This window comes from Oncorhynchus mykiss, chromosome 16 (genome assembly GCF_057628025.1).
Source record: "Oncorhynchus mykiss isolate SJ-2025 chromosome 16, ASM5762802v1, whole genome shotgun sequence".
Taxonomy (NCBI): Eukaryota; Metazoa; Chordata; class Actinopteri; order Salmoniformes; family Salmonidae; genus Oncorhynchus; species Oncorhynchus mykiss.
Window position 1 is genome coordinate 27,731,010 of NC_143037.1, and position 21,110 is coordinate 27,752,119.

At 44.2% G+C, this 21,110-nt stretch overlaps 1 protein-coding gene across 4 annotated transcripts in view; it reads left to right on the plus strand.

Moving 5' to 3' along the window:
* LOC110491776 (double C2-like domain-containing protein alpha) overlaps positions 1-21,110 on the plus strand; it is an 88,271-nt gene that overhangs the window by 27,086 nt on the left and 40,075 nt on the right. For 2 of the 4 annotated variants that reach the window (XM_090202490.1, XM_021565514.3), the window contains exon 2: positions 19,884-19,943. The exons of the other annotated variants lie outside the window; for them this stretch is intronic. The gene's annotated coding sequence lies outside the window, so the exon portion shown is untranslated. The remainder of the gene's footprint in view (positions 1-19,883; positions 19,944-21,110) is intronic. 4 annotated transcript variants of the gene reach the window in all.

Here is a 21,110-nt window from a genome sequence, read left to right on the forward strand (position 1 = left end):
TGCCTTACTGTCTTCAGACCAGTAATTTGTTTCTCTGATATGCTGATGGTTTTTTTCCGAATCAGTCCAATGACAGACTTTTATTCAGGATGAAATTTTAAGGGAGCAATTATAGACTTTTTTGGAGGGGGGATGCTCATCACAAGTATAAGATAAGACAATTAATAAGTTAAAGTATAAGAATAGTTCTAAGTATAAGGGCTCTATTTTAACAAACCTCACACAATGAACCTCACACACAAACCAGTTGTAGGTGTGAAGAGCGCTTGGCCATGGCTTAATACTGCATACATTTGTCTCAAGTTGTGTAGGTTAAACCTTGACTTAACTAGGCAAGTCAGTTAAGAACTAATTCTAATTTACAATGACGGCCTACCAAAAGGCAAAAGGCCTCCTGCGAGGACGGGGCGGAGATTATTATTATTTTTAAACAACACACATCATGATAAGAGAGACACCACAACATCAAGAGAGACCTAAAGACAACAACATTGATGGAGCAACACGACATGACAACAGCATGGTAGCAACACAACATGGCAGCAGCACAAAACACGGTACAAACATTATTGGGCACAGACAACAGCACAAAGGGCAAGAAGGTAGAGACGCAAAGCAGCCACAAGTGTCAGTAAGAGTGTCCAGGATTGCGTCTTTGAATGAAGAGATGGAGATAAAACTGTCCAGTTTGAGAGTTTTTTGCAGCTCGTTCCAGTCGCTAGCTGCAGCGAACAGAAAAGAGGAGCGACCCAGGTTCATTTGTATTGTATTTGTAATGATACTACAGTTATTAAATAGCAAATCAAATCAAATCAAATTTTATTTGTCACATACACATGGTTAGCAGATGTTAATGCGAGTGTAGCGAAATGCTTGTGCTTCTAGTTCCGACAATGCAGTAATAACAAGTAATCTAACTAACAATTCCAAAACTACTGTCTTGTACACAGTGTAAGGGGATAAAGAATATGTACATAAGGATATATGAATGAGTGATGGTACAGAGCAGCATAGGCAAGATACAGTAGATGGTATCGAGTACAGTATGTACAAATGAAATTAGTATGTAAACAAAGTGGCATAGTTTAAAGTGGCTAGTGATACATGTATTACATAAGGATACAGTCGATGATATAGAGTACAGTATATACGTATGCATATGAGATGAATAATGTAGGGTAAGTAACATTATATAAGGTAGCATTGTTTAAAGTGGCTAGTGATATATTTACATCATTTCCCATCAATTCCCATTATTAAAGTGGCTGGAGTTGAGTCAGTGTCAGTGTGTTGGCAGCAGCCACTCAGTGTTAGTGGTGGCTGTTTAACAGTCTGATGGCCTTGAGATAGAAGCTGTTTTTCAGTCTCTCGGTCCCAGCTTTGATGCACCTGTACTGACCTCGCCTTCTGGATGATAGCGGGGTGAACAGGCAGTGGCTCGGGTGGTTGATGTCCTTGATGATCTTTATGGCCTTCCTGTGACATCGGGTGGTGTAGGTGTCCTGGAGGGCAGGTAGTTTGCCCCCGGTGATGCGTTGTGCAGACCTCACTACCCTCTGGAGAGCCTTGCGGTTGAGGGCGGTGCAGTTGCCATACCAGGCGGTGATACAGCCCGCCAGGATGCTCTCGATTGTGCATCTGTAGAAGTTTGTGAGTGCTTTTGGTGACAAGCCGAATTTCTTCAGCCTCCTGAGGTTGAAGAGGCGCTGCTGCGCCTTCTTCACGATGCTGTCTGTGTGAGTGGACCAATTCAGTTTGTCTGTGATGTGTATGCCGAGGAACTTAAAACTTGCTACCCTCTCCACTACTGTTCCATCGATGTGGATAGGGGGGTGTTCTCTCTGCTGTTTCCTGAAGTCCACAATCATCTCCTTAGTTTTGTTGACGTTGAGTGTGAGGTTATTTTCCTGACACCACACTCCGAGGGCCCTCACCTCCTCCCTGTAGGCCGTCTCGTCGTTGTTGGTAATCAAGCCTACCACTGTTGTGTCGTCCGCAAACTTGATGATTGAGTTGGAGGCGTGCGTGGCCACGCAGTCGTGGGTGAACAGGGAGTACAGGAGAGGGCTCAGAACGCACCCTTGTGGGGCCCCAGTGTTGAGGATCAGCGGGGAGGAGATGTTGTTGCCTACCCTCACCACCTGGGGGCGGCCCGTCAGGAAGTCCAGTACCCAGTTGCACAGGGCGGGGTCGAGACCCAGGGTCTCGAGCTTGATGACGAGCTTGGAGGGTACTATGGTGTTGAATGCCGAGCTGTAGTCGATGAACAGCATTCTCACATAGGTATTCCTCTTGTCCAGATGGGTTAGGGCAGTGTGCAGTGTGGTTGAGATTGCATCGTCTGTGGACCTATTTGGGCCGTAAGCAAATTGGAGTGGGTCTAGGGTGTCAGGTAGGGTGGAGGTGATATGGTCCTTGACTAGTCTCTCAAAGCACTTCATGATGACGGATGTGAGTGCTACGGGGCGGTAGTCGTTTAGCTCAGTTACCTTAGCTTTCTTGGGAACAGGAACAATGGTGGCCCTCTTGAAGCATGTGGGAACAGCAGACTGGTATAGGGATTGATTGAATATGTCCGTAAACACACCGGCCAGCTGGTCTGCGCATGCTCTGAGGGCGCGGCTTTTGGATGCCGTCTGGGCCTGCAGCCTTGCGAGGGTTAACACATTTAAATGTCTTACTCACCTCGGCTGCAGTGAAGGAGAGACCGCATGTTTTCGTTGCAGGCCGTGTCAGTGGCACTGTATTGTCCTCAAAGCGGGCAAAAAAGTTATTTAGTCTGCCTGGGAGCAAGACATCCTGGTCCGTGACTGGGCTGGATTTCTTCCTGTAGTCCGTGATTGACTGTAGACCCTGCCACATGCCTCTTGTGTCTGAGCCGTTGAATTGAGATTCTACTTTGTCTCTGTACTGGCGCTTAGCTTGTTTGATTGCCTTGCGGAGGGAATAGCTGCACTGTTTGTATTCGGTCATGTTACCAGACACCTTGCCCTGATTAAAAGCAGTGGTTCGCGCTTTCAGTTTCACACGAATGCTACCATCAATCCACGGTTTCTGGTTAGGGAATGTTTTAATCGTTGCTATGGGAACGACATCTTCAACGCACGTTCTAATGAACTCGCACACCGAATCAGCGTATTCGTCAATGTTTATATCTGACGCAATACGAAACATCTCCCAGTCCACGTGATGGAAGCAGTCTTGGAGTGTGGAGTCAGCTTGGTCGGACCAGCGTTGGACAGACCTCAGCGTGGGAGCCTCTTGTTTTAGTTTCTGTCTGTAGGCAGGGATCAACAAAATGGAGTCGTGGTCAGCTTTTCCGAAAGGGGGGCGGGGCAGGGCTTAATATGCGTCGCGGAAGTTAGAGTAACAATGATCCAAGGTCTTTCCACCCCTGGTTGCGCAATCGATATGCTGATAAAATTTAGGGAGTCTTGTTTTCAGATTAGCCTTGTTAAAATCCCCAGCTACAATGAATGCAGCCTCCGGATAAATCGTTTCCAGTTTGCAGAGAGTTAAATAAAGTTCGTTCAGAGCCATCGATGTGTCTGCTTGGGGGGGATATATACGGCTGTGATTATAATCGAAGAGAATTCTCTTGGTAGATAATGCGGTCTACATTTGATTGTGAGGAATTCTAAATCAGGTGAACAGAAGGATTTGAGTTCCTGTATGTTTCTTTCATCACACCATGTCACGTTGGCCATGAGGCATACGCCCCCGCCCCTCTTCTTACCAGAAAGATGTTTGTTTCTGTCAGCGCGATGCGTGGAGAAACCCGTTGGCTGCACCGCTTCGGATAGAGTCTCTCCAGTGAGCCATGTTTCAGTGAAGCAAAGGACGTTACAGTCTCTGATGTCCCTCTGGAATGCTACCCTTGCTCGGATTTCATCAACCTTGTTGTCAAGAGACTGGACATTGGCAAGAAGAATGCTACGGAGTGGTGCACGGTGTGCCCGTCTCCGGAGTCTGACCAGAAGACCGCCTCGTTTCCCTCTCTTTCGGAGTCGTTTTTTTGGGTCGCTGCATAGGATCCACTCCGTTGTCCTGTTTGTAAGGCAGAACACAGGATCCGCGTCGCGAAAAACATATTCTTGGTCGTACTGATGGTGAGTTGACGCTGATCTTATATTCAGTAGTTCTTCTCGACTGTATGTAATGAAACCTAAGATGACCTGGGGTACTAATGTAAGAAATAACACGTAAAAAAACAAAAAACTGGATAGTTTCCTAGGAACGTGAAGCGAGGCGGCCATCTCTGTCGGCGCCGGAAGTATGCATAGCATAGGCTAAGGTAACCAGTGATAGCAACAATAAAAAATAAAAACATCCAGTGTTTGGTCAATATGTCTGGAATGTTGACAGGAAATATTGTTGTAATTAGCTTCAATGAGTATAGGCCTTTACTCATTGCACTTCTCCTCCCAATAACTACTAGGCTCCTGTAAATTGTATTATAAGTGAGGCACATTCTCAATAAGCAAGATATAGCCTACCTTTGATATGGCATTATAGTACTGAACATTTTGAGCATGTCTTTGGCAACCAGACAGTATGCACTGCAGGTATGCACTGCAGGTACTGTAGGCCTATGTCAATTGTAAATAATGCAAAAGCCTCATGAGTAGACAATTTAGAAACATTTCATGGATAGGCTACTTGGCTAATGCATGGCCAGGATAAGAAAGGCTGAAATGAAAAGGAATCTCTGCACACTCAGGATTGAGGCAAAATGTTAAACTTATATTTGCTGATCTTTCGGTGATCAGACCTTCATCAGAGCATACAAAAACACACAATGACAGAGGCCACATATAGCCAACGTGCATCAAAGCAATCAGAGATTCAGATTGAAACTCATGTCCATAGGGTGAGTAGGAGGAGGAGAGGGAAGGTGTTAGCTGACCAGTGGCGGCTGTACAGCAACCTGATGGTATGAGGAGGGAAGCTATTAGCCATTCTTCCAGTTTGGAAGCCTCGTTGATGAGGATGGGGTACGTGTCCAGCCTGGTTCCTCCTGAAGTCCACAATTAGCTCCTTTGTTTTGATAACGTTGAGGGATAGGTTGTTTACCTGGCACCACGCTGTCAGAGTGCCTACGTCCTCCGTGTAGGTAATCAGGCTTATTACTAATGTGTTGTCAGTGAATTGGAACTGTGTGAACTTTGTGAGGCCACCCACAGGCGAATTGGAGAGGGTCGGGAGGGAGGAGTTGATATGGTTTTTGACTAGCCTCTCGAAGCTCTTCATGATGACGGAAGTCAGTTCTACTGGGCGGTAGTCATTCAGTTCAGTTACTTTCCCTTTGTTGTGCACAGGGAATCTAGAATCAGGTGGATATAGCGTCCTGTGCTAGGGAGAGATTGAACGTCAGAGAACACAACAGCCAGCTAGTCTACACATGCTCTGAGGGCATAGCTAGGGATGCTGTCTGGGCCAGCAACCTTGCAAGGGTTAGCACCTTTGAAGGACTTACATATGGCCTCAGTGGAGACTGTGACTGTGTAGCCCACATTGTCATCGAGGGCACTCCTCGGCAGCTCAGGGTCATTGTGCTCGAATCATGAGAAAAAGGTGTTTAGCTCCTCCGGTAGGGTTGCGTTGCATTGGTGACCGCGATGTGACTGGCTTTCTTTTTGTTCATTAGGAGCCCAGGGCCATATATTCCTTGTGTGTCCGACCCTCTGAAATGCTCATCCACTTTGTCCCAATGCTTTTGTTTCGCAATCTTGATCAATCTGCGTAGGTCGTATTTGTACTGTTTAACCAAACTATTGTCCCCGGCCACCTTGCCCTGTTCATAAGCAGCATCTCTTTCTTTCAGTTCTTACAAGGCGGCTATCAATCCACGGTTTTTGATTCAGGAGCATTTTGAAAGACATTATCGGTATCACGTTTATGCATTTTTTGATGCGGTGATTGAGTCTGAGTATTCATTAGTGTTATCTCCAGAGACGACCCGGAACATACAGTGCATTCTGAAAAGTTTTCAGACCCCTTGATTTTCCACATTTTGTTACGTTATAGCCCACTTTAGAAGTGGATTAAATTTTAAAAATGTCCTCAACAATCTTCACCCAATTCCCTATAATGACAAAGCGAAAACCCGTTTTTTGAATTTCGGGCAAATGTATTACAAATAAAAACCAGAAATTCCTGATTTACATAAGTATTCTGACCATTTACTATGAGACTCGAAATTGAGTTCAGGTGCATCCTGTTTCCATTCATCATCCTTGAGATATTTCGACAACTTGATTCGAGTCCACCTGTGGTGAATTCAATTGATTGGACATGATTTGGAAAGGCACACTCCTGTCTATATAAGGTCCAACAGTTGACAGTGCATGTCAGAGCAAAAACCAAGCCATGAGGTTGAAGGAATTATCCGTAGAACCCCGAAACAGGATTGTTATCGAGGCACAGATCTGGGGAAGGGTACCAAAACCTTTCTGCAGCATTGAAGGTCCCCAAGAACACAGTGGCCTCCATCATTCTTAAATGATTGGCTGGCCGCCCAGCCAATCTGAGCAATTGGGGTTGAAGGGCCTTGGTCAGGGAGGTGACCAAGAACCTGATGGTTACTCTGACAGAGCTCCATTGTTCCTCTGTGGAGATGGGAGAACCTTCCAGAAGGACAACCATCGCTGCAGCACTCCACCAATCAGGCCTTTATGGTAGAGTGGCCAGATGGAAGGCACTCCTCAGTGCCTGAGGTTCATGCCTCTGTTCATATGAGTCTTCGATCATCCACCGGAGGGCAGAGAGGGGAGTGAGCGCCTACTCCAACTACGGCAGGAGGACTAGACCGCTGCGGAAGTACGCCCTCATCTTCCGTACAGTGGCAGCATCCATCGGATGGAATGAGCCGGTGCTGCGCACCTTATTCAGAAGAGGATTGCGCGAGGAGGTACAGATGGAGTTGGCATGCCGAGACGACACCCTCTCATTGGACTCACTCATCACAATGGCCATCCGCATGTATAACCTCCTTCGTGAGCGTCAGTACTCCCATCGCCTCTCTCCCTCCTTCATTGACCGATCTGAGTCAGAGTCTGAACCCATGGAGGTAGAGGCCACATGCCTCTCCGCAGCTGGGCAATGCCGTCAGAGATAGCTGGGGCTCTGTCCCTACTGTGGTCAAGAAGGGCACTAGCTTCAACGGTGTCTGCTACGTCCCAAAACCCGGGAGCCACTAGAACAGATTTACGGCCCTGTGATCATCCGTCTCCTGGGGTAGGTGTGAGTATTCCATCATCATCAGTCTCCACCAAAGCCTTTTTAGTACCGATTTCACTAGCTGGCTGTCCCTCGTGTTGTTCCTACAGCTCTAGTGCACTCTGGTGCCACGGGAATTTTATTGACCAGGCTCTTGCCTCCTCCCTGAACATAACATCATACCTGCTCTCCTCTCTTTTTCCGATTCAAGCGCTAGATAACTGACCACTGGGATCTGGGACAATCACACACATCACAGCACCACTCACCATCACCGTGGGACCCCTGCTCCAAGAAAACTGCTTTCCCTTACCCTGTCATTCCACGTTGGTTGAGAGTCCTGTGGTTGCCCTCCAGGCCGGAATCCCGGAGGTTTACCAGGATTGTAGGTTTTCTCCAAGACCCTGTCTCCCTCCTCATCTCCCCTGGGACTGTACCATTGACCTGCTAACAGACTCGGCGCCTCTGCGCAGCCACATCTACCCCCTGTCGGTGGCTGAAATCAAGGCTATGGCGGAATACATCCAGGATGCTCTCCAACAGGGTTTCAGCCACCCATCCACCTCCCCTATACACGACCACCTGACGCCCAACGTGTCCCGAAACAGCTCGTTCACGAATGCCTGCCACACTGACAGAGCATTGGCTAAATGCAGGTTTCTTCTTTATGGCCAAGAAGGAGGGGGGTCTTAATCCATGTATTAACTAAAGAGGTCTCAATGCCATCACCACCAAGTACTGCTGACCGCCATTGAACAGCTCAGCGGGGCCCGCTTTGTTTCAAAGCTGGACCTGTGGAGTGCCTACAATTTGATCCGCATCCGGGAGGGGGATGAATGGAAGACGGCCTTCAGCCTGATGTCTGGGCACTACCAGTACTTGGTGATGCCTTATGGATTAGCCAATGCTCTGTCAGTGTGGCAGGCATTCGTGAACGATGTGTTTCGGAACACGCTTGGGCGTCAGGTGGTCGTGCATATCGATGACATCCTGATCTATTCGTCCAACTTGGAGGAACACATTGCCCACGTCCAAGTAGTCCTGGAATGCCTCCTGGAGAACGATCTGTACGTCAAAGTGGAGAAGTTCCTGTTCCATCAGGCCATCGTCTCCTTCTTGGGATATCGGATCAGCCCGCAAGGAAGGTAGATGCAGTCAGGTCATGGCTAGTCCCAACCACCATGAAGTGGGTCAATGAATTACCAATTACAGCTTCCCACTACCTACCAGATCTCACCCTCTTTCCACATTTCCCCTCTCAGGCCGGTGGTTTCTGGTTCCGTGGCTGATGCGGTCCCCCACAACACCCCTCCACCTCCCCTGGACATCGAGGGAAACTCCACCTATGCTGTCTGATCCCTCCTGGACGTCATGGGGGTCGGCTCCAGTACCTGGTGGACTGGGAGGGGTATGGTCCAGATGATTGTTAGGTTTCGGTGGACGAGTAGTATTGTTTCCTGTTTTCATGTTTAGACTCCTGTTTTTGAATACACTCCATGTTCGTTCCTATTAAACTCACTGACTGCACCTACTTCCTGACTTTACCTCCAGCTGCACATCTTGCCAGGTCACCAACGGTTGTCGATGGGATTGGTAGGTTTAGTCTGACCTGTTCAAACTTCAACATAGTACCTGTTGTGTGTTAGATATGACCTAACTGCCATTGATAATAGAACAGTGACTGTGTGTGTGTGTGTGTGTTCACAAAAACCGGTATGGAGCCATGATCATGTGTTAAAGTCGACGTGATACTGGTATCACCGGCGTGATACTGGTGTCTCTGATTGGAGAGAGACCTGACACTCGGCATAAACATTTTACTAGACACAATTGCCTTTTCGATTATTGAATTGAATGGTATCAGTCAATATGGGGAAGGAGAACCCCTGTGTATTTTGCCACGGTAGCCCCATTACCGTCAGAAAAAATGCAGATAGGCACAGTATCTGTATCAGCTGGGAATGACAATGAAAGATGAAATGAGCACATTGTTATATTAGCAGAATACTGCTTTTATTGTATTATGTAAAGGCTTGTTTATTCGACCTGTGACTACATCTGAAAGTTATCAAAACACTTAGTTTAGTATATGTACATTCAGCAATTGCATTATTCTCATGCTCTGTAGGCTACTGACCTATTCAAAGCTTCCTCTGTCATCTCACCATACATCTGCCTGTAGTTATTGAACTCAACCTGCAAGAGTGTTGTTTGTTGTGATTGAGTCGGGGGAAACAGCCGTGGGCAAAGTTCTGAGGACACACCCAAGAAACACCCACATCTAAGCACACCCCCAAGGCAACTCACCAGCATTTCTTGAGGAGCAAGCCATAAAACTAGGCCAAATGAGTGGGTGCAGTTCCACTTTAAGCCCTGATGGTTGTAAAGTGCCAAAAGAGTTCCCTTTGGTACAGATTTTTCTCAGTGCTCCCTCCTCTGGGTAAAGGTAAACCTTTTTCAATACCCTGAAAAAGTAAAGTGACACTGTGTGAACATTTGTTAAAGTGGCAGGCAACAGAGTAATTTTCCTCATTACGCCTTATGCTCACTAATTATTTGCTTAAGGCGCCAAGAGGTTTTCCCAACATACAACATATCACATGGGTAACATAAAATGTAAATAACATTCATTGTGTTACATGTGATAAAACCTTGAATGTTAAACCTTTTACCAGAACAAAGTCAGAGCTTTTTACTCTATTATTACACTGTGCTTAATTGCCACAGAGATGATTGCCTTCTCTGAGAGGCGCAAGGAGGGTTTGTTTGGGATCAGAATTAAGGTCGCTCTAACAAGTTTCTTGTGGACGTTCGGATCCTTGTTTATAAAAAAGGGGGATCTTTAAATAGCTGGCTCAGCGTAATTATGTTAATTATGCTATCAATCAGTATATGCTTTAGGGATAAATGTGGTTTTACATGTAACAGATCAGTTTTTCTTGTTTTCACACTTTTGCCTAGCAACTCTTGGTGCAGGTTGAAGAGTGCAGTGCAGCACGCTTCCTCCACGCCCTGGGAAGATTAATCTCTGTCGAATAAAGGCTGTTTCATGGCTGCAGCCCTGTAGATGTCAACATCAGTGAGATTGGCACTCGTTTTTAAGTGCATTAGGATGCGCACTGTTAGCTATCTTAGTCTGAAAATCACGGCTAGGTTCGGCCTTAAGTTTCCTATAGAAATATGAATTATACAGCTGGCGATAGGCTTCTGTCTTATAGTCTGATAGATTCTGGATGACAATAGCGCCGCCTTTATAGGCAGGTTTAATCACAATTTGGTTATGCTCGGAAAGTTCATCAATAGCTTTCATCATGGCTAAGACTGTGAGGTACACTACCGGTCAAAAGTTTTAGAACACCTACTCATTGAAGGGTTTTTCTTTATTTGAACTATTTTCTACATTGTAGAATAATAGTGAAGACATCAAAACTATGAAATAACACATGGAATCATGTAGTAACTAAAAAAAGTGTTTTATATTTGAGATTCTTTAAATAGCCACCTTTTAACTTGATGACAGCTTTGCACACTCTTGGCACTCTCTCAACCAGCTTCATGAGGTAGTCACCTGGAATGCATTTCAGTTAACAGGTGTGCCTTCTTAAAAGTGAATTTGTGGAATTTCTTTCCTTAATGCATTTGAGCGAATCAGTTGTGATGTGACAAGGTAGGGAGCTATACAGAAGATAGCCATGTTTGGTAAAAGACCATGTCCATATTATGGCAAGAACAGCTCATATAAGCAAAGATAAATTAAATTCCATCAATACTTTAAGACATGAATGTCAATACGGAAAATGTCAAGAGCTATGAAAGTTTCTTCAAGTGCAGTTGCAAAAAACATCAAGCGCTGAAACTGGCTCTCATGAGGACCGCCACAGGAATGGAAGACCCAGAGTTACCTCTGCTGCAGAGGATATGTTCATTAGAGTTACCAGCCTCAGAAATTGCAGCCCAAATAAATGCTTCACGGAGTTCAAGTAACAGACACATCTCAACATCAGCTGTTTAGAGGAGACTGTGTGAATCAGGCCTTCATGGTCGAATTGCTGCAAAGAAACCATTACTAAAGGACACTGATAAAAAGAAGAGACTTGCTTTGGTCAAGAAACATGAGAAATGGACATTAGACTGGTGGAAATTTGTCCTTTGGTCTGGAGTCTAAACTGGAGATTTTTGGTTCCAACCACCGTGTCTTTTTGAGACGCGGTGTGGGTGAACGGATAATCTCCATGTGCATTTCCCACCGTAAAGCATGGAGGAGGAGGTGTTATTGTGTGGGGGTGCTTTGCTGGTGACACTGTCTTGATTTATTTAGAATTCAAGGCACACCTAACCAGCATGGCTACCACAGCATTCTGCAGCGATACGCCATCCCATCTGGTTTGGGCTTAGTGGGACTATCATTTGTTTTTCAACAAAACAATGACCCAACACACCTCCAGACTGTGTAGGGGCTATTTGACCATGAAGGAAAGTGATGGAGTGCTGCATCAGATGACCTGGCCTCCACAATCCCTCGACCTCAACCAAATTGAGATGGTTTGGGATGAGTTGGACCGCAGAGTGAAGGAAAAGCAGCCAACAAGTGCTCAGCATATGTGGGAACTCCTACAAAACTGTTGGAAAAGTATTCCAGGTGAAGCTGGTTGAGAGAATGCCAAGCGTGTTCAAAGCTGTCATCAAGGCAAAGGGTGGCTACTTTGAAGAATCTCAAATCTCAAATATATTTGGATTTTTTTTAACACTTTTTTGTGGTTACTACATGATTCCACATGTGTTATTCCATAGTTTTGATGTCTTCCTTATTATTCTACAATGTAGAAAATAGTATAAATAAAGAGTAGGTGTATCCAAACTTTTGACTGGTTCTGTAAGTATTTACACCCCTGAGTCAATAAATTAAGGAAGCACCTTTGGCAGCGTTTACAGCTGTGAGTATTTCTGGGTAAGTCTCTAAGAGCTTTCCACACCTGGATTGTGCAGCATTTGCCCAATATTATTTTCATAATTCTTGAAGCTCTGTCAAATTGGTTGCTGATCCTTGCTAGACAACCAATTTCAGGTCTTGCCATAGATTTTCAAGCAGATTTAAGTCAAAACTGTAACTCGGCCACACATTCACTGTCTTCTTGGTAAGCAACTCCCTCCAGTGTAGATTTGGAATTGTGTTTTAGGTTATTTATTGTCCTGCTGAAAAGTGAATTAATCTCCCAGTGTCAAGTGGAAACAGACTGAACCAGTTTTTCCTCTAGGATTTTTCCTGTGCTTAGCTCCATTCTGTTTATTTTTTATACTGGAAAAACTCCCCATTCCTTAACAATTACAAGCATACCCATAACATGATGTAGCCACCACTATACTTAAAAATATGGAGAGTGGTACTCAGTAATGTGTTGTTTTGGATTTGCCGAAAACACAACCCTTTTGGTAACAATTTACTTCACTCCTAGCATCATGACATGTTATGCCACAGTTATAATGATGTCAAAATATGTCATAACAGCTGACATAACGTGTCATAACCTGGCATAATATAGTCATAACACTGTCATGACTTCTATATTTAGACCTGTTGTGAGATATATTGCGTTATTTTACGGCTGGTTATGACACCTACATAAGTGTCTAAACACGTAAAACCTACCACAGAAGGCAAAACATTCCATTACATCATAGCCTACTTGTCAACAGTATTTTTTATTTAATAACATTTTATGAAATTGACAATATTAAATTATCATTATCATTTTCTTAGTCCCAGCAAAGTGACACACGCGATGGTCATAATGCTTTATGACAGTGTCACGAAGTGTATTTTCTAGAAGTTATTCAAAATACAATGAAATAAAACGACTGTAAAGAATTAATTACATCAACAACAAAGGATTTAAGAAACAAACATTCAAACTAAAGGAAACTTCCTGGCAGATAAAAAGCGGATTTGAAAAAATGTGGGTTTTGACACTCTTATGTAGGCGTCATAACCAGACATAAAATAACACAATATACAGTATGTCACAACAACTGTAAATATATGGGTCATGACAGTGTTATGACCATATTATGACGGGTTATGACAAATTATGTCCGCTGTTATGACATATTATGACATAATCATGACTGCGCTATAATGAATTATGAAGCTCCACTATACATAAAAAAGTTTGTGGACACTTGCTGACAGGTGTATAAAATCGAGCACACGGCCATGCAATCTCCATAGACAAACATAGGCAGTAGAATGGCCTTACTGAAAAGATCAGTTATTTTCAACCTGGCACCGTCGTAGGATGGGAGTCAATTTGTCAAATTGTTGCCCTGCTAGAGCTGCCCCGGTCAACTATAAGTGCTGTTATTGTGAAGTGGAAACGTCTAGGAGCAACAACGGCTCAGCCTCAAAATGGTAGGCCACACGAGCTCACAGAACAGGATCGCCGAGTGTTGAAGCACATAAAAGTTGTCTGTCCTTGTTTGCAACACTCATGATTGAGTTTCAAACTGCCTTTGGAAGCAATGTCAGCACAAGAATTGTTAGTCGGCAGCTTCATGAAATGGGTTTCCATGGCCTAACAGCCACACAAATGCCTAAGATCAGTAAGCGCAACGCCAAGTGTAGGCTGGAGTGATGTAAAGCTGGCTGCCATTGAAATTTGGAGCAGTGGAAATGCGTTCTCTGGAGTGATGAATCACGCTTCACCAGCTGGCAGTCCGACAAATAAATCTGGGTTTGGCTGATGCCAGGAGAACGCTACCTGCCTCAATGCATAGTGTCAACTTTAAAGTTTGGTGGAGGAGGAACAATGGTCTGGGGCTTCTTTTATGGCTAAGCTCCTTAGTTCCAGTGAAGGAAAATCTTAACGCTACAGCATACAATGGCATTCTAGATGGTTCTCTGCTTCCAACTTTGTGGCAACAGTTCAGAGAAGGCCCTTTCCCATTTCAGCAAGACTGTAAATAGTCTAGGTGCTGTGGGTAAGGTGGAGTCAGGCGCAGGACACAGAGATGAGTAATAATTGTAACTTTACTCAACAAACAGTCTTTTATCAAGGAGAACGAATATCCAGAGCACATTAACGAGACAACTTGACAACAATAAACAAGCACAAAACCATGATGGAACCAGAGGGTTAAATAGGGAATCAATTATAACGTAATGGAAAGCAGGTGTGTACAATCAAGACAAAACCAATGGAAAAAGAAATGTAGATCGATGGAGGCCCGAACAAGGAGAGGCACCAACTTCGGCGGAAGTCGTGACAAAAGCATTACCCCCGTGCACAAAGCGAGGTCCATACAGAAATGGTTTGTCGAGATTGGTGTGGAAAAACTTGACTGCCTACACAGAGCCCTGACCTCAACCCCATCGAACACCTTTGGGATGAATTGGAATGCCAACTGCAAGCCAGGCCTAATCGCCCAACATCAGTGCCCGACCGCACTAATGCTCTTGTGGCTGACTGGAAGCAAGTCCCCAGCGCAACGTTTCAACATCTAGTAGAAAGCCTTCCCAGAAGAGTGGAGGCTGTTATAGCAGCATAGTGGTGGCCAGCTCCATATTAATGCCCATGATTTTGGAATGAAATTCGTTTGACGAGCAGGTGTATAATTTTGGTCATGTAATGTAGGTGTCAAGTAAACCACACTTTGTATTTACGACAAAAAGTGAATGGCTTTGATGCATTTTTTGCAGTTGTACTTTAGTGCCTTGTTGTGAACAGGATCCATGTTTTGGAATATTTTTATTCTGTACAGACTTCCTTCCTAGTATTTTGGAGTAACTGCAAAATTGTTGATCCATCCTCAGTTTTCTTCTATAACTGTTTTAAAGTCACCATTGGCCTTGTGGTGAAATCCCTGAGTGGTTTCCTTCCTCTCCGGCAACTGAATTTAGTAGGATGCCTGTATCTTTGTAGTGACTAGGTGTAGTGATACATGCTCAAGGGGATATTCATGTCTGCTTTTTATATTTTTACCAATAGGTGCCCTTCTTTGTGAGGCAGTGGAAAACCTCCCTGGTCTTTGTGGTTGAATCTGTGTTCGACTGAGGGACTTGTATGTGTGCAGAATATTTGAAAGCACTGCGTAAAACAGGTAAATTATCAATCCTGGCCCCATGGCTGGACTGATAATTCAGGATCAATTTCACCTTTTACAGTGCCTTCAGAAAGTATTCACTGACTTTTTCCACATTTTGTTGTGTTACAGCCTGAATTAGACATTTATTAAATGTAGATGTTTTTGTCACTGGCCTGCACACAATACCCCATAATATCAAAGTGGAATTCAATTAAATGAGTTGCATTTGTACGTAAAGCTGCGTTGAGTACATTGGCCACATTTGTAATTACCTTCCGGAACCTTGTCCAAAAAAGTTTCCCTTTTCTCTGGTGGGTAATCAGATTTAACCGGAATATCTCTCACGTTTGGGGGTCTTTTAAAACCCATACAGTGGGGAGAACAAGTATTTGGTACACTGCCGATTTTGCAGGTTTTCCTACTTACAAAGCATGTAGAGGTCTGTATTTTTTATCATAGGTTCACTTCAACTGTGAGAGATGGAATCTAAAACGAAAATCACATTGTATGATTTTTAAGTAATTCATTTGCATTTTATTGCATGACATAAGTATTTGATCACCTACCAACCAGTAAGAATTCCGGCTCTCACAGACCTGTTAGTTTTTCTTTAAGAAGCCCTCCTGTTCTCCACTCATTACCTGTATGTATTAACTGCACCTGTTTGAACTCGTTACCTGTATAAAAGACACCTGTCCACGCACTCAATCAAACAGACTCCAACCTCTCCACAATGGCCAAGACCAACACACTACGCCATCATGGATTAAAATCCTGCAGCGCACGCAAGGTCCCCCTGCTCAAGCCAGCGCATGTCCAGGCCCGTCTGAAGTTTGCCAATGACCATCTGGATGATTCAGAGGAGGAATGGGAGAAGGTCATGTGGTCTGATGAGACAAAAATAGAACTTTTTGGTCTAAACTCCACTCGCCGTGTTTGGAGGAAGAAGAAGGATGAGTACAACCCCAAGAACACCATCCCAACTGTGAAGCATGGAGGTGGAAACATCATTCTTTGGGGAAGCTTTCCTGCAAGGAGGACAGGACGACTGCACCGTATTGAGGGGAGGCTGGATGGGGCCATGTATCACGAGATCTTGACCAACAACCTCCTTCCCTCAGTAAGAGCATTGAAGATGGGTCGTGGCTGGGTCTTCCAGCATGACAACGACCCGAAACACACAGCCAGGGCATCTAAGGAGTGGCTCCGTAAGAAGCATCTCAAGGTCCTGGAGTGGCCTAGCCAGTCGCCAGACCTGAGCCCAATAGAAAATCTTTGGAGGGAGCTGAAAGTCTGTATTGCCCAGTATCAGCCCCGAAACCTGAAGGATCTGGAGAAGGTCTGTATGGAGGAGTGGGCCAAAATCCCTGCTGCAGTGTGTGCAAACCTGGTCAAGAACTACAGGAAACGTATCTATAATTGCAAACAAAGGTTTCTGTACCAAATATTTGGGTCTGATTTTCTGATGTATCAAATACTTATGTCATGCAATAAAATGCAAATGAATTACTTAAAAATCATACAATGTGATTTTCTGGATTTTTGATTCCGTCTCTCACAGTTGAAGTGTACCTATGATAAAAATTACAGACCTCTACATGCTTTGTAAGTAGGAAAACCTGCAAAATCGGCAGTGTATCAAATACTTGTTCTCCCCACTGTATGTGGGGGATGTTTAAAAATAGGATTCAATTGAGGGTCAATATCAATAATATACCAGTGCTTCCTGATACTGTCCTTAAATGCCTTCCCCAATGGTGAGTATTGGGTAAAGCATGATGGGACATGTTCAGATTTTTTAAAACATTTGGTTGAAGGCTTTCCAACTGTGTTAAACCTTCAAAAAGACAAACAAGCGGAAAAAGTTTCAGCGTGATACTGCGGACTACAAGGAGTAGAAGGTATATTTTTGGAGGGATGGCCGGAGACTGGAGTGCCGATTGGCACTCCCCCACAAGCAAGCTGGAAGGGTATATGCCAGCCCAGCCATAATCCTAGAGGGCCATTAATGTGGCGATCAACCAACTCCCTCACATCTGACTCCAGTGACCAATCCAGAGCCGGAACGTCTTCTTTTTTGAGGAATCCCGATGGATGACGTCATCGAATAGGCCGTCATCACGACCCCCGCCAACCCTGCGTCCCCGCAAGAAATGCAGGAGAGGACTACGTACGAAGACGGTAACACCCGAAATTCCCGCACCACACATGGAGCAAAAGACACACCTGTTGGACAGGTTTATTACCGTATCTGATACATGTTCATCTGCCCTAGGTAAGGGATCATTTTCCCAACATCTCAGGCCAAGGACTTTGATACAGTTATAGACTTTCAAAAGTTTCCTCAGTTTGAGATTGGCTAAGTTCCCTATGCACTTGCCAATGTTAATCTATTGAACTCTATTAGTAACCAGACAGGAAACAGTGCAAATGTTTTTCCCATTGATAACCTGAATGACAATGAACCTGACTCTCACCCTGAGGACATGACAAGGGAAAATACATATTTTAAGAGGAAAAGCAAATTTTTACCACCTAAAAGACAACCCTCGAAACATATTGCCGCCTAGATAAGAAAGATGTACATAATCTCCTGGCTAAGAAAAAAAAGAGGGTATTCCACAATATGTCCAAAGCAGAGAAAGAATCTCTTATGGAACTGAAAAATAAAGGACCAAACAAATCAATTCAAGTCTCTGACAAAATGTATGAATGAAGGGGAAATTGCAAAGACCAAATTAGTTTATGAAAGTTGACTGCCCAACCACACCTGTATTAATACTCTCTACCCAAAATTCACAAGAGCATGACACCACCTATACCAGGCAGGCCCACTGTGAGTAGTAATGGATCTCTGACAGATAATATCTCTACCTTTGTAGACCATTTTGTGAAACCCTGGGCGATCTCCCTCCCCACGTATACTAGAGACTATTAATTTGATACATTTTTTGGAAATCTGTGGACCATATACCTGAAAATTCTATTGTGTACTTTTGATGTTACCAGTCTATATACTAAACATCCCCCATCAGGGCGGCCTAGGGGCCCTCAAGTTCCTACTCAATGAATGTCCCCCTAATGCTGTACCCAGCACCAATTGTACTGTGGACTTGGCTGAACTGGTACCAACTATTTTATTTTCAGGGGAGACTTTTTCCTTCAGACCAAAGGGACAGCGATGGGGAGCACTATGGCTCCTAATTATGCTCTCCTATATCTAGGAATGTTTGAAAAACAGGTGGTGCTGAATCCAGACGTTAACCCTTTTCTCCCCAATATTCTCCTAAATCCGAGATATTTGGATGACATTTGTGATCTATACAGGCGCCCAGGAAGAACTTTTGGAATTCCCAGATGCAGACCGCATCGAATAAACAATAGTTAAATAACCCAACAGGGGCAGGCAATAGACAGGTCAAGGCAGGCAGGGGTCAGTAAACCAGAGGTGGGGCAACAGTACTCGGCGTCAGGCAGAGGTCGGTAATCCAGAGGTGGGCAACAGTACTCGGCGGCAGGCAGACTCGGCGTCAGGCAGAGGTCGGTAATCCAGAGGTGGGCAACGGTACAGGTAGGCAGGCAGGCTCAGGGGCAGGCAGAGTGGTCAGGCAGGCGGGCTCAGAGTCAGGACAGGGTCAAAAGCAGGAGGGCGAGAAAAGAGAAACTGGAAAAAGCAGGAGCTGAGACACAAAACGCCAGTTGGCTTAAACAAACACGATGAACTGGCAACAGACTAGCAGAGAACACAGGTCTAAAAACACAGGGGATAATGGGGAAGATGGGCGACACCTGGAGGCGGGTGGAGACAATCACAAAGACAGGTGAAACAGATCAGGGTGTGACACTTACCTAAAGACTATGAATTAACACCTTCACTTCACCATTAACTACGACCTATCACAAATCAGTTTTCTTGATGTGACGGTTATTAAGGACAAACCCTCCCTCTACAGATCTCTATAGGAAACCTACGGACAGAAATACCCTCCTTAGAGGTAACAGCTTTCATCCACGTCCACTTTTTAAAAGTCTCCCTATAAGTCAATTCAGTTGTATCAGAAGAATATGCAGCTCTGATGCTTCTTATCAGAAACAGACCACGGACCTCACACAAAGATTTAAGGAAAGGGGGTACAAAGACAATTGGGTAAAACATGCCAATGATTGTTTTGAAGGTTTAACACAAAAGTCAAAGAAAAATCAGAACATGGCCAATCGTGCTTTACCCAATACTCACCATTGGGCATTTAAGGCATTTAAGGACAGTATCAGGAAACACTGGTACATTATTGATACTGACCCTCAATTGAAACCCATTTTTAAATATCCCCCACGCATGGGTTTTAAAAGACCCCCAACGTGAGAGATATTGTAGTTAAATCTGATTACCCACCAGAGAAAAGGGATATGTTTTTGGACAAGGTTCTTACAAATGTGGCCAATGTGCTCAATGCAGCTTTACCTACAAATGCAACTCATTTACACCACTCCCCCCCCACAGATGTGGGTGATCAAGGGCCTGATTACCTGCATTTCCACCAATAGTATTTACATGTTGAAATGTCCTTGTGGTCTGTCTTACATAGGTAAAACCCATAGAAGCCTTAAGACACGGATCAGTGAGCACCGCAGCAATATACAGACAGGTGAGACAAAAATCCAGTTACTTCTCATTTTGTAGAAGCTGGACATCCTATTAGCTCTCTGTGATACATTGGAATAGAAATGGTCAAGATGTCACACAGGGGAGGGGACATTGAGAGGAAACTTCTTCAAAGGGAATCTTTCTGAATCTACAGGCTCAACACACTGTCTCCTCTTGGCCTTAATGAGGAGTTTGACTTGGAACTGTTTCTATAGTTTCAATATGTCTAGTTGTTTAAAAAAAAATCCTAATTGAATATTGTATGTATATTACTGTAAATATTGATCACATTCCCTGTGTATGATCATATATTTTGATACATTGAATGTTAATATTGTGAAAATATATTTTTTAAAGAATTCACCTCCTGTTTCAGGAAGTGATGTCACTGAGTACTGCCCCTATACGTATATAGGACCTTCCACCCCCACCGGGGATATGGATGCCTGATTAAGACCTAAGGGTCGAAACGTTGTTAATAAATTTCACCTGGGAGCATGAGCAGCAGTGTTTTCCATGAGTTTGCCTACAACTCCAGCTCCTGCGGAAAGTACCTGGATGTGCGTATGTTCTTATTAAATACACTTTGGATGGTGTATTAATACACCTAGTCACTGCAAAGATACAGGCGTCCTTCCTAACTCAGTTGCCGGAGAGGAAGGAAACCGCCCAGGGATTTCGCTGTGAGACCAATGGTGAAAACAGTTAGAGTTTTGTAGTTACTCCACACTAATAACCTAATTGACTAAGTGAAAAGAAGGAAGCCTGTACAAATCACAATTATTCCACAACATGCATCGTGTTTGTAACAAGGCACTAAAGTAATACTACACATTGTTTTGCAAAACAATAAACATTTTGTCCTGAATAGAAAAATTGTTATGTTTGGGGCAAATCCAATGCAACACATTGAGTGCCACTTTCCATATTTTCAAGCATAGTGGTGGCTGCATCATGTTATGGGTATGCTTGTAATCGTTTTTCAGGATAAAAAAGAAACGGAATGGATTTGAGCACAGGCAAAATCCTAGAGGAAAATCTGGTTCCATCTGCTTTCCACCAGACACTGGAAGATTAGTTCACCTTTCAGCGGGACAATAACCTGAAACACAAGGCCAAATCTACACTGGAGTTGCTTACCAAGAAGACAGTGATTGTTCCTGAGTGA